The following is an 11095-nucleotide window of genomic DNA, read 5'->3' on the forward strand; positions in this document are numbered from 1 at the left end:
TCCCAGTTCATTTCCTGACTGATTTGTGTTTGTAACCATCAGATGCTGTTGCATAATTAAAGTTCCTTCCAACCTGAAACTTCACATAAAATCAGTAAATTAAAAAACATAACATGACCAAATATTGAATATTTTAGAGTGAAGCTCTGAAATGTAATGATTAAGATCCAACTGAAGGCTGTAAACCAACCCTAACCCTGAGTACGAACAGCAGGTTGACTTCTTCCACTCCATCCTCCTCATCCTCATCAAACTGCAACACAAACATCAAACTGGCATTTATATTACAATAAAAAGTCATTATTTACCATTTAAGCAATATTGAGGATGCCACAAGGAACAGGCGAGGAGGAGTTCCAGGCGAAGATCCGTCTGTTTGGGTTTGAATATGTTTTAATGAACTGCTGATGATCTGCTTGGTTCTGATCCTGGTTCTGATCCAAGCAGACTCTTGATACTCTGATCATCTTGTAATCACAAACATATAACGGACATTTTATCACTTCATGCCTTCAAGTTCAGTTATTTCCTGAAATAACTGAACCTGACAGCTGGTTCAGAATCATAAGCAGAAATTTATCATGAAGGTTATTAATGACATGTAAACGAGCTGAGCTCTGATCTTCATGCTGCAGTTTGACGTTTTCACCTGGAAAACTGATTAATGCTTTTAGATTCAAATAGTTTCCATTGGAAAAATAAACGTTCATTAAACATAAAAACAACGCTTCAAAATGTTTTCATTGGGATGAATTTAATGTGTTTAAATGAAAGTTGATTCATTTTTTAAAGGGACAGTTTTGTGTAAAATCAGCTGTTTTGATCTTTCCATCATATTTTAATATTTTATAAAAATCAAACCTGCACTTTGATCCCTTCATGGATCAGCAATCCTTTCATCTCCATGGCAACCATTCAGTTGTAAATGCCTGGGTGGGCAAAGCCCGCCTTCCAGCCACAGCTCCTCCCCCAATCCGCTCCTTCAGACTAGCCGGCAGCAATTAGCAAACATCAGCTGATCTCACTATAGGAGCTGCAGCTCAGAGCAGCATCAGTAGAAATATTAAAGGGTTAATAGAGGAGCCATGTTGGATGACTTCTTGGAGGCGGAGCTTCAGAAACAGCTGGAGCTTCTTAAAGAGACAGAGACCCAATATCAAGGTGTTAATTCAGGAAGTTTCTCTTCTGATCACTTTGAACATTTATAGCATTTTATAGCCACTGAAGGAAAAAAAGTTGCTAAATTAAGCTGAGAGATGTGATGATGTGAGTTTGTCTTCTCCAGATCGTCCATCCTGTCCTGAGGAAACCGGATCTCATTTTAATATGAATGAATTGTCGGCGTCTCGGGTTCCTTCTCAGGTTTGAATAGAATTTGTTTAGCTTGTTAACCAACCAGGATTGTCGTGACGTTAATAGCAATAACACTTTGTGTCAGGCTGCAGTTTCCTCTGCCAGTAATGAAACCCAATAAGAGTTTTAACTTCTCATAAAAGACGTCATAAGAAGTCTTTTATCAGACTTGTTATGATTATGTGATTGAACTTTGAGTATTTATATACAAACCACAAAGTAACAGCGTTTATCCTCTGCCTGTTGTTCTGCTTTGCATCTCCAGGATAATTTAATCTGAAAACAGAGCAGAAGATCCTAAATGCAGATTCATGTTTGATTATTCAAATTTATAAAGCTCTGCTTTAAAAAACGACATCAGCCTGAGAAAATCACAACTTCAAACCAACGTCTGAGATTAAACCAGGATTAAGTCACAGAATCTGATAATCATATTGATTATCCCCATTACTGAACCCTAATCCCATTACTGAACCCTAATCCATTACTGAACCCTAATCCCATTACTGAACCCTAATCCCATTACTGAACCCTAATCCCATTACTGAAAAATAGGTTTATCCAAAATGTATTATATTTTAATCAATTAAGCCACAAACGATATGAAATCAACATGAAGTTAAATCAATTCATTCTCAAGTAGTTTGTTCCTCTAAAAGATCATTTTGGGGATTTATTTTAATAGATGTTAATATAAATTTTGCTGCTGGATCAAATCTGAGGTCAAAGTTCAGACTGCTTCTGCAGACACTGAACAAACTAAAAGTTTTTTTCTGTTAAGTTTTTACCTGTTTATTTTCACTCTGACCTCAAAGCAACAGCAGGACTTTATGGAGATCTGGAGGAAGAGGAGAAAACTTCATCATGACCTTCTCTGACCTTCTCCATGGAAATGCGGCTGATTTGAATGGTTTTGACTTGCCAATAATTCAGGATGTTTGAGCCGAGAGGCAGAGAGTTTCTGATGACAGCAGAGACCAGAAGAGGAAGGATGGAGGCGCTCCTCCTCTTCATCACTGCTGCAGCAGGCAAGTTTCACTCACAAATATTCATTTGATTTATATTTTAATGATTCTGCTGTTGCTTTGGTTTGGAAACATTTAGTAAGTTTTTGTTTCGGTGAAGCGGATTAAACTCTCCCTGCGTCTCTCAGGCGTATTTTCTTCTCCTTCGTCTCATGAATATCGTTTCATTTACGAGCCGAAGACCTGGGCCGACGCTCAGAGTTACTGCAGAAGGATGACGAACTCAGACCTGGCTACTGTAGCAACCATGGAGGACGTGGACACGCTGAACAAGATGGCAGTCATGGACAACATGGTCTACACTTCTTACAGCTACGTAAGACGGCTTTCACTTCCTCTGAAGCAGAAACAGCCAGGAAATATCCAAAAAGACCATCAATGTTACTGCAGAGAAACGTTTCTGTCACGATGAGTCACCAAAATACAGACAGGAGCTACAAACCACAGAGAGCAGAACAAAAAACAGCCAAAGATCCAGCAGAGAAGAAACAGAAAATAACAGAGAAAAGAAAACTGAGCAGGACAAAAGTTTAAATACTGAACAAATCCGAACTGAGAGAGGACAGAAAATAAACCCATTAAACAATAATTAGATTTAATTCAAGAAAAAGGAAAACTATGACTCAGAGAAAACAAAGAACCGGTTCTCTCTGTTGTTTCAGAGAGCCTGGATCGGACTGTACGACGACGTGAACAGCTGGCGCTGGTCCATGTCGGACTCTGGCTTCTACAGAACCGGAGAGGATTCGTTCAGGAAGTGGCAGAGAGGCGAGCCGGACAACCGGAAGAGCACCGAGCGCTGCGGGATGATGACCGGGGACGGGCTGTGGCAGGACGGGCCGTGTTCCTCCAGCCTGCGGCCCGTCTGCGCCGACATCACCGGTACCATCACCGGTACCATCACCGGTACCAGTGATGGTACCATCACTGGTACCATCACCGGTACCATCACTGGTACCATCACCGGTACCATCACTGGTACCAGTGATGGTACCATCACCGGTACCATCACTGGTACCATCACTGGTACCATCACTGGTACCATCACTGGTACCATCACCGGTACCATCACTGGTACCATCACTGGTACCATCACTGGTACCATCACCGGTACCATCACCGGTACCATCACTGGTACCATCACTGGTACCATCACTGGTACCAGTGATGGTACCAGTGATGGTACCAGTGATGGTACCATCACTGGTACCATCACTGGTACCATCACCGGTACCATCACTGGTACCATCACCGGTACCATCACTGGTACCATCACTGGTACCATCACCGGTACCATGATGGTACCATCACCGGTACCATCACTGGTACCATCACCGGTACCATCACCGGTACCAGTGATGGTACCATCACCGGTACCATCACTGGTACCATCACCGGTACCAGTGATGGTACCGGTGATGGTACCAGTGATGGTACCGGTGATGGTACCATCACCGGTACCAGTGATGGTACCATCACTGGTACCATCACTGGTACCATCACCGGTACCATCACCGGTACCAGTGATGGTACCATCACCGGTACCGGTGATGGTACCATCACCGGTACCATCACTGGTACCGGTGATGGTACCAGTGATGGTACCGGTGATGGTACCAGTGATGGTACCGGTGATGGTACCATCACCGGTACCAGTGATGGTACCATCACTGGTACCATCACTGGTACCATCACCGGTACCATCACCGGTACCAGTGATGGTACCATCACCGGTACCGGTGATGGTACCATCACCGGTACCATCACTGGTACCGGTGATGGTACCAGTGATGGTACCGGTGATGGTACCAGTGATGGTACCGGTGATGGTACCATCACCGGTACCAGTGATGGTACCATCACTGGTACCATCACTGGTACCATCACCGGTACCATCACCGGTACCAGTGATGGTACCATCACCGGTACCATCACTGGTACCATCACCGGTACCATCACCGGTACCAGTGATGGTACCATCACTGGTACCGGTGATGGTACCATCACAGGTACCATCACTGGTACCATCACCGGTACCATCACCGGTACCAGTGATGGTACCATCACTGGTACCGGTGATGGTACCATCACTGGTACCATCACCGGTACCATCACCGGTACCAGTGATGGTACCATCACTGGTACCATCACCGGTACCATCACCGGTACCAGTGATGGTACCATCACTGGTACCGGTGATGGTACCATCACCGGTACCATCACTGGTACCATCACCGGTACCATCACCGGTACCAGTGATGGTACCATCACTGGTACCATCACCGGTACCATCACCGGTACCAGTGATGGTACCATCACTGGTACCGGTGATGGTACCATCACCGGTACCATCACTGGTACCATCACCGGTACCATCACCGGTACCAGTGATGGTACCGGTGGTACCATCACCTGCAGACTCATGAAAATATGGACATTTCTGAGCTACAAAGGTCAAAAATCCTAGAAAAAATGCAGAAAGGTTCAAACTACATTGGTTGAAAATTTGTAAGAAAAGTATTCAAAAGTTTTGTGATTAATTTCACAAAATTAATCACTTTCTTTAAAGTAATGGGACATTTTTACGCTCCAAGGGTAAAAAATTTGCAAGAAAAACGTTAATTTTTAGCGTAAATTTCAGAAATTTTATAGAAAAAAAGAGTCCAGCTTGCTAAATTAAAAAGTTGCAAGAAAAAAACTTGACTTTCTTTGTTGTTTTATTGGCTCTGGTGGCCTTTATCTGTAGAGAATTAAAAATGGGCAATGAGGTCGAAGACGTGAGGCAAAGGTCACCGGGCTGGGAATCGAACCTGTGATCCAGCAACCTTCACAGGCTTTATTTTAGAAACAATTTGGAAATTTTATTAACTTGAAAAGTCAAAAATTTGCAAGAATTTTTAAAATTAATTTCAAATATTTTTCTAGGCAAAACTTTGATATTTCCTGAATTCATAATGTTAAAAATGTTCAAAGTAAGAAAAACAGGCAACTTTTCGAGTTCATAAATTTCTACATTTTTCATGTAAATTTTATGAGATTAATTCAACATTTCTGAGTTTTAAACTTTTTGAGCTCAGAAAATTTTCCTGACTTTGCAAGAAAATCTGTTGAATGAATGAAATGTTTTTTTGTTGTAAATTTTCATGTCGTTAAGTTCAAACCTTTCCACAAGAGTTTTCCTGTCTCCAAGCCGCCGTATTGGGCTTCAGTGTTTCTGCAGAAGGTCTCTGGTTCTGATACATTCCTTGGTTCTGTGGCTTCAGGGCCCAGTGTGAGTTTCGTTCTGGTCCAGTCCGGGATGAACTGGACGGAGGCCCAGAGCTTCTGCAGGAAGCAGCACTCGGACTTGGCCAGCATCAGGAACGAGTCCGAAAACCAGCAGGTCCAGCAGCTGGTGCCGGCAGGAACCAAAGTCTGGACCGGACTGTACCGAGACGGCTGGAAGTGGTCGGATGGGAGCCGCTTCTCCTTCAGCTACTGGAAGGACACCGAGCCCAACAACAACAACAACAATGAGAAGTGTGTGATGGCCGTGTTTGACGCTCAGGGGAAATGGGAGGACTGGCGGTGTGACGTGAAGAAAGCCTTCATCTGCTCCACCTGTGAGTCTTCCTCAGCCTCTTCCTCCTGATGTCGCTCCCAGCAGCTCACGAACCATTTTGCTGTCAAAGCTTTTGTTTTTCAGAAGGTTGTGTCTGTGAGGCTGGAGAAACCCTTCAGCCTGGATCTGAACTCTGCAGCAGTGAAGGAAGAGCTGCTGAGTCAGGTACATCCACCAGCAGGTGGCGCTGCAGCGCCAACGCAAGTGTTAATGTTCTGCTAATGTAAAACCAAAAAACACAATTTTAATCTGGATATTAATCTGCATAAATGTGATGATTCCTCCTCCTCCAGCTGCTGCTGAAGCTGAAACAGGAAGGACTGACTGCAGACGTGAAGCTGAGCTGGAGGAAACAGTCAGACGGAAACGTTTTCCACAAAGTGAAGGAGAAAAATCCAATATCAGTCTGAGAAGATCTGCTGCTTTCTTTATGAAGTTAATAAGCCTGATTATGTAACGTTCAGGCATTCAGCAGTTATAGTTATTATGTTCCCTTAGAATTAATAAAACATTCATTCAGGCATTAAAACAAACATATTTAGTTGCTAGATGTTGGTTTGTTGTATTTGTGATTAATTTTACTGCTAATGTTTGCAATAACAGCAATAAAGACAATGTTCAATTGATATGATGGCGCCGTCAATCAGTTCAGTCGGTTTGTTGCAATTTGTCCCGAAGTGAACAGTGAACATCCTTTGATGATTGTTTGCCATTAAATGCTGCAGTCATAGAGATTTGGTGGAAAAATCAGAAAAGTGTTCAGTGATCAGTGGGACATGCAGAAAGCAGATTCACAGAGCATTTAGATGGTGGAATGAACTTTATCCCATTTTCCAAACTGGAGTCTGGAAAAATGTAAAAGAGGAGAAATGGCAATACACAAACATGTAAATATGGAATATATATGAATATATGTATGAAAACATCACCTCTGTTTGCTTTTCGTTACAATTTAAAAAGTTCAGAGCCAACCAGTCTACAGAGCCGCACGGTTTTTCAACCGTCGTTTGATTGTGGAGGTTGTCTAAGATTCAACTGCTCTTTTCCCCCAGGCCTTGAAAACAGCAGTCATCAAACCACTGTTAAAAAAGAACAACCTGGACAAATCACTATTGCAGAATTACAGGCCGACCTCTGACCTCTGTTGAAATAGAATTTTAAGTTAGCACAATACTGCACAGGATAGTTTTTGATACATATGAAATATAACATAGAAAGTTAAAGTACACTATATGTTCATATAAATTTAGATGAAACTAAAACAACGGCTCACTCTCTGAACGCAGATAAATTCTTAAAGGAGGATTAGACAGAAAACAGTCTTAGACTCCTTGGATCTCTTTAGACAGGGAGTCTGTCTGCCAGGCAGTTAACAAATTCCTGAGCATGGTTCAAAAGTTCACTAGGATCTTAAAACTTTTTATAAATAATTTTATCTATATTAGAGTTAACTATATTTCTTTAAGCATGTTTCGAATTAGTTACTTCTTAGATCCAAACTTATAGTCATTATTTAGCATTACATTTTGTGCAAGCTTGCTTAAAAAAACACCAACTAGTTTCTTGTTAAAGCATCTTGAGGCAGAGATAACGCTGCAGTTCCACGCTGTAAATCAGGTCGGAGCCTGGTACGAGAAGAGCTGGAGGTTTGGGTCTGAGAGGTAATAAAATTAACATTAAGACAGCCCACACAAAGGAAAACACACCTCCTAATGCATATATTTAAATGAGGAGAAAACACATTCTATAAATGATTTGTTTTACAGCAGAAGTCAGAATCTCTTTGTGCTGAGTGAGAGTTTCCCGGAGGATGCATCTTCTGTTAATCTTTTGTCTTTTTACTCAGGTCTTTGTCTCTGTTTTGTCATGTCTCGGACTTTTGATAATCTGGGTGAGATGCTTGTTGTAACATTCTGAACTGCATTGAATTCTTTGGATAAAACTCTGAATATCTGAAGTCTGACGTCGTATTATTGCTCTTTTCTCTCTGCACACTTACACAGACACAAGAATTCGGGACAAAGAATTAATTAACGAGCTAAATCAAGTTATATCCTCTTTTTAATTCTTAACACCTCCCATTCATCAGCAAAGTTATTGAAAAAACTGTAAACAATTAAATAGTTTCCTCATGATGACCAACTGCTTTGACTCTTTCCAGTCTGGTTTTCGTGCTCACCACAGCACGGAGACTGGCCTAGTCAAAGTATTCAATGATATCCATATCAATACTGACTGTGGGAGAACCACGGTGCTGGTTCTGGTTCTGGTTCTGTTGGACCTCAGTGCAGCTTTTGACATATTACTGAATCGACTGGAGAGTTGGGTCGGACTCTCCGGTTCGGTGCTCGACTGGTTTGAATCTTACATAAAGAACAGGGATTTCTTTGTTTCAATTGGAAACTTCTCATCAAAGAGGTCAAAGGTCACATGTGGGGTTCAATCCTAGGACCCCACTTATTTAATATTTATATTCTCCCACTAGTTCAGGTTATAATAGGAAATAATATTAGCTACCATAACTATGACACACAGGTCTACATTATGATGTCACCAGGTGACCTTTGACCCCATCCAATCACTGAATAAATGTTTAGAACAGATAAATGTGTGGATGTGCCAAAACTTTCTCCAACTGAACAGAAACAAAACTGAAGTCATTATTTTAGGACCTAAAGAGGAACGATCTAGAGTTATAGATCTAGAGTTATAGATCTAGAGTTATAACTCTAGCTCTAGAGCTATAACTCTAGCTCTAGAGCTATAGATCTAGAGAGCTATAGCGCCATAGATCTAGAGTTATAGATCTAGAGCTATAGATCTAGAGAGCTATAGCGCCATAGATCTAGAGTCATAGATCTACAGCTATAGATCTAGAGTTATAGATCTATAGCTGTAGATCTAGAGTTATAGATCTATGGCTCTAGATCTAGAGTTATAGATCTAGAGATATAGATCTAGAGTCAATGCACAGCTTCAGTTATTACAACTAAAAACTAGCGATCCTGGGAGTAGTGATGACCTCTGACCTGAACCTTGCCAACCACATAAAGACAATTACAAAGTCAGCCTGTCATGTTCCGGGGTTTTCTTTCAGCTCCTTGTGGAGTTTTTGTGTATGCACTGGTTTTGTTTCCACCACTAGAGGGAGCCTATTCCATTTGGTCGGAGGGCGAGGATGACGTCATCCCACACCTGAGGCGAATTGAGCTCATCAGCGAGACGTTCAAGAGAGGCAGACTGCCAGTCCTTCGGCGCCTGAGTGTTAGCCAGTCATGGTAGCTCCAAGCCCCTAGAAGCTTGCTTCTGTTACTCTGTTTCCTAGTGAAAAAGAAAACTTCCTTGTTGTTTTTTTTCTCGCCTTCAGGTGCTTCCTCCTGGGCTCTCGTTGTCCGAGCCCCCAGACTCACTCCATCCGTGAACCATCCAGCTCCTCCCAGATTCCCACGACTGGCAGTCGTACTGCTTTTCTACCGCCGCCGCTCTAGCCTACCTGTCCGCCCTCCGACGTGCTCCCGTTTCTTCCTGGATTTCAGCCAGCCAACATCACCGCGACCTGGAACCACTGAGAACCGTAAACCCCGGACATTTCAGTACTCCCTCACCTCGCTAACCCAGCGGTCATCAATGAACTGCTTGTTTCCTGTTGTCGCCTTTCTCCCTGGACCGACCGAGCCTTCAGTGCTCTGCAGCAGTGTCTTCAATAAACTTCACCTTTTTTCTGTACTACAGTTTTCCCCTGAGTGTGTTCTGCATTTGGGCTAACTATTCACTCCCATTATGACACAGCCTTCTATCACCTGAAGAACATCTCCAGGATTAGAGGACTAATGTCTCAGCCAGATCTAGTGAAACTCATCCATGCGTTTATCTTTAGTCACATTGATTATTGTAACAGCGTCTTCACAGGCCTGTCCAACAAATCAATCCTCCAGCTGCAGCTGATCCAGAAGCTGCTGCTCCTGTTCTCACTAAAACCAGGAAGATAGAGACATAACTGCAGTTTTAAAGTCCCTCCACTGGCTCCCTGTAGCTCAAAGAATAGATTTTAAATACTGTTAGTTTATAAATCACTGAACGGTTTAGCACCACAATACATCAAAGATCTGCTGTTGTTGTATCAACCTTCCAGACTCTCAGGTTCTGGTTCTGGTTCTGCTCTGCATCCCCAGAACCAGAACCAAGAGAGGAGAAGCAGCTTTCAGCATCTATGCACCACAAATTTGGAACAAACTTCCAGAAAACTGTAAAACAGCGGAAACCCTGACTTCCTTTAAATCTCAAGTAAAAACCAGCTGATTAGAGTTTTATTAGAAATGTAATATGGAACAATGTGTTGTCTATTATATGTTGCATGACTTTGTGTTTATGACTTTGAAATGCCTTGCTGCTGGAACGTGCTATACAAATAAAATTAATTTCATTGATTGATTGTAAAGAATGACACACAAAACTGTGGAATAAATTCTTGTTTGCATCTTTATGTCGAAACGTCGTGGAAGTTTTTATTTTCCTCTTCAAATACTCGAGTGAATACAGAGAATAAATCTTGTGGCAACACATGAGTCTCAAACCGCTCAGTCTCTGGATCTGCAGTTTGTCCTCATCCTTCATCTCTTCCTGGAAACACCAACCTGTTCGGATCCAGTTCGAGACCAGAACCGCTCCTCCATGAATCCTGATGGTTTATCGTTTTATAGATGTAGAGCTTCAAGAGCCACACTCATCACAGACGCATCATCAGGTCCTAAACTCCCAGCCTGGAGGTCTGAGAGTTGATCTGCTGGGAGTTGATCTGGTGACCAGCAGCGACTGACCGTCAGCTCCAGGCGGCGCGTCACACTCCCCTTTTCTGTAAACTTTACAGTTTCATCTGTGAAGCTGTTTAATCTGGACGGATGTCCAGAAACTAAAGCTGAAGAATCGACTTCTAGAAAAAGTTTCTGGATGATTTCATCCTGGTTTCTGTTGCCCTGCTGCTTCCAGTCCATTCTCAGGATTTATCTTCCTCTTATCTTCTTCACGCCTGCTTTGAAAAATAAGTTTAATAAATATATTTTTCAAAAAGTAGTCTGAAGCAGCAACAGATCCTCAAAGAGCAACAGGAAGTGATGTA

The 11095-nt window shown here is 42.4% G+C and overlaps 1 protein-coding gene across 1 annotated transcript in view; it reads left to right on the top strand.

The window, feature by feature from the left end:
- The first annotated feature begins 10965 nt into the window (after positions 1–10965).
- The window catches only part of LOC129354441 (uncharacterized), a 5596-nt gene continuing 5466 nt past the window's right edge, over positions 10966–11095 (top strand). The window contains exon 1 of the mRNA XM_055023906.1: positions 10966–11095. This exon is cut by the window's right edge and continues 175 nt beyond it. The gene's annotated coding sequence lies outside the window, so the exon portion shown is untranslated.

This window comes from Poeciliopsis prolifica, unplaced genomic scaffold (genome assembly GCF_027474105.1).
Source record: "Poeciliopsis prolifica strain line A6 unplaced genomic scaffold, Auburn_PproV2 SCAFFOLD110, whole genome shotgun sequence".
Taxonomy (NCBI): domain Eukaryota; kingdom Metazoa; phylum Chordata; class Actinopteri; order Cyprinodontiformes; family Poeciliidae; genus Poeciliopsis; species Poeciliopsis prolifica.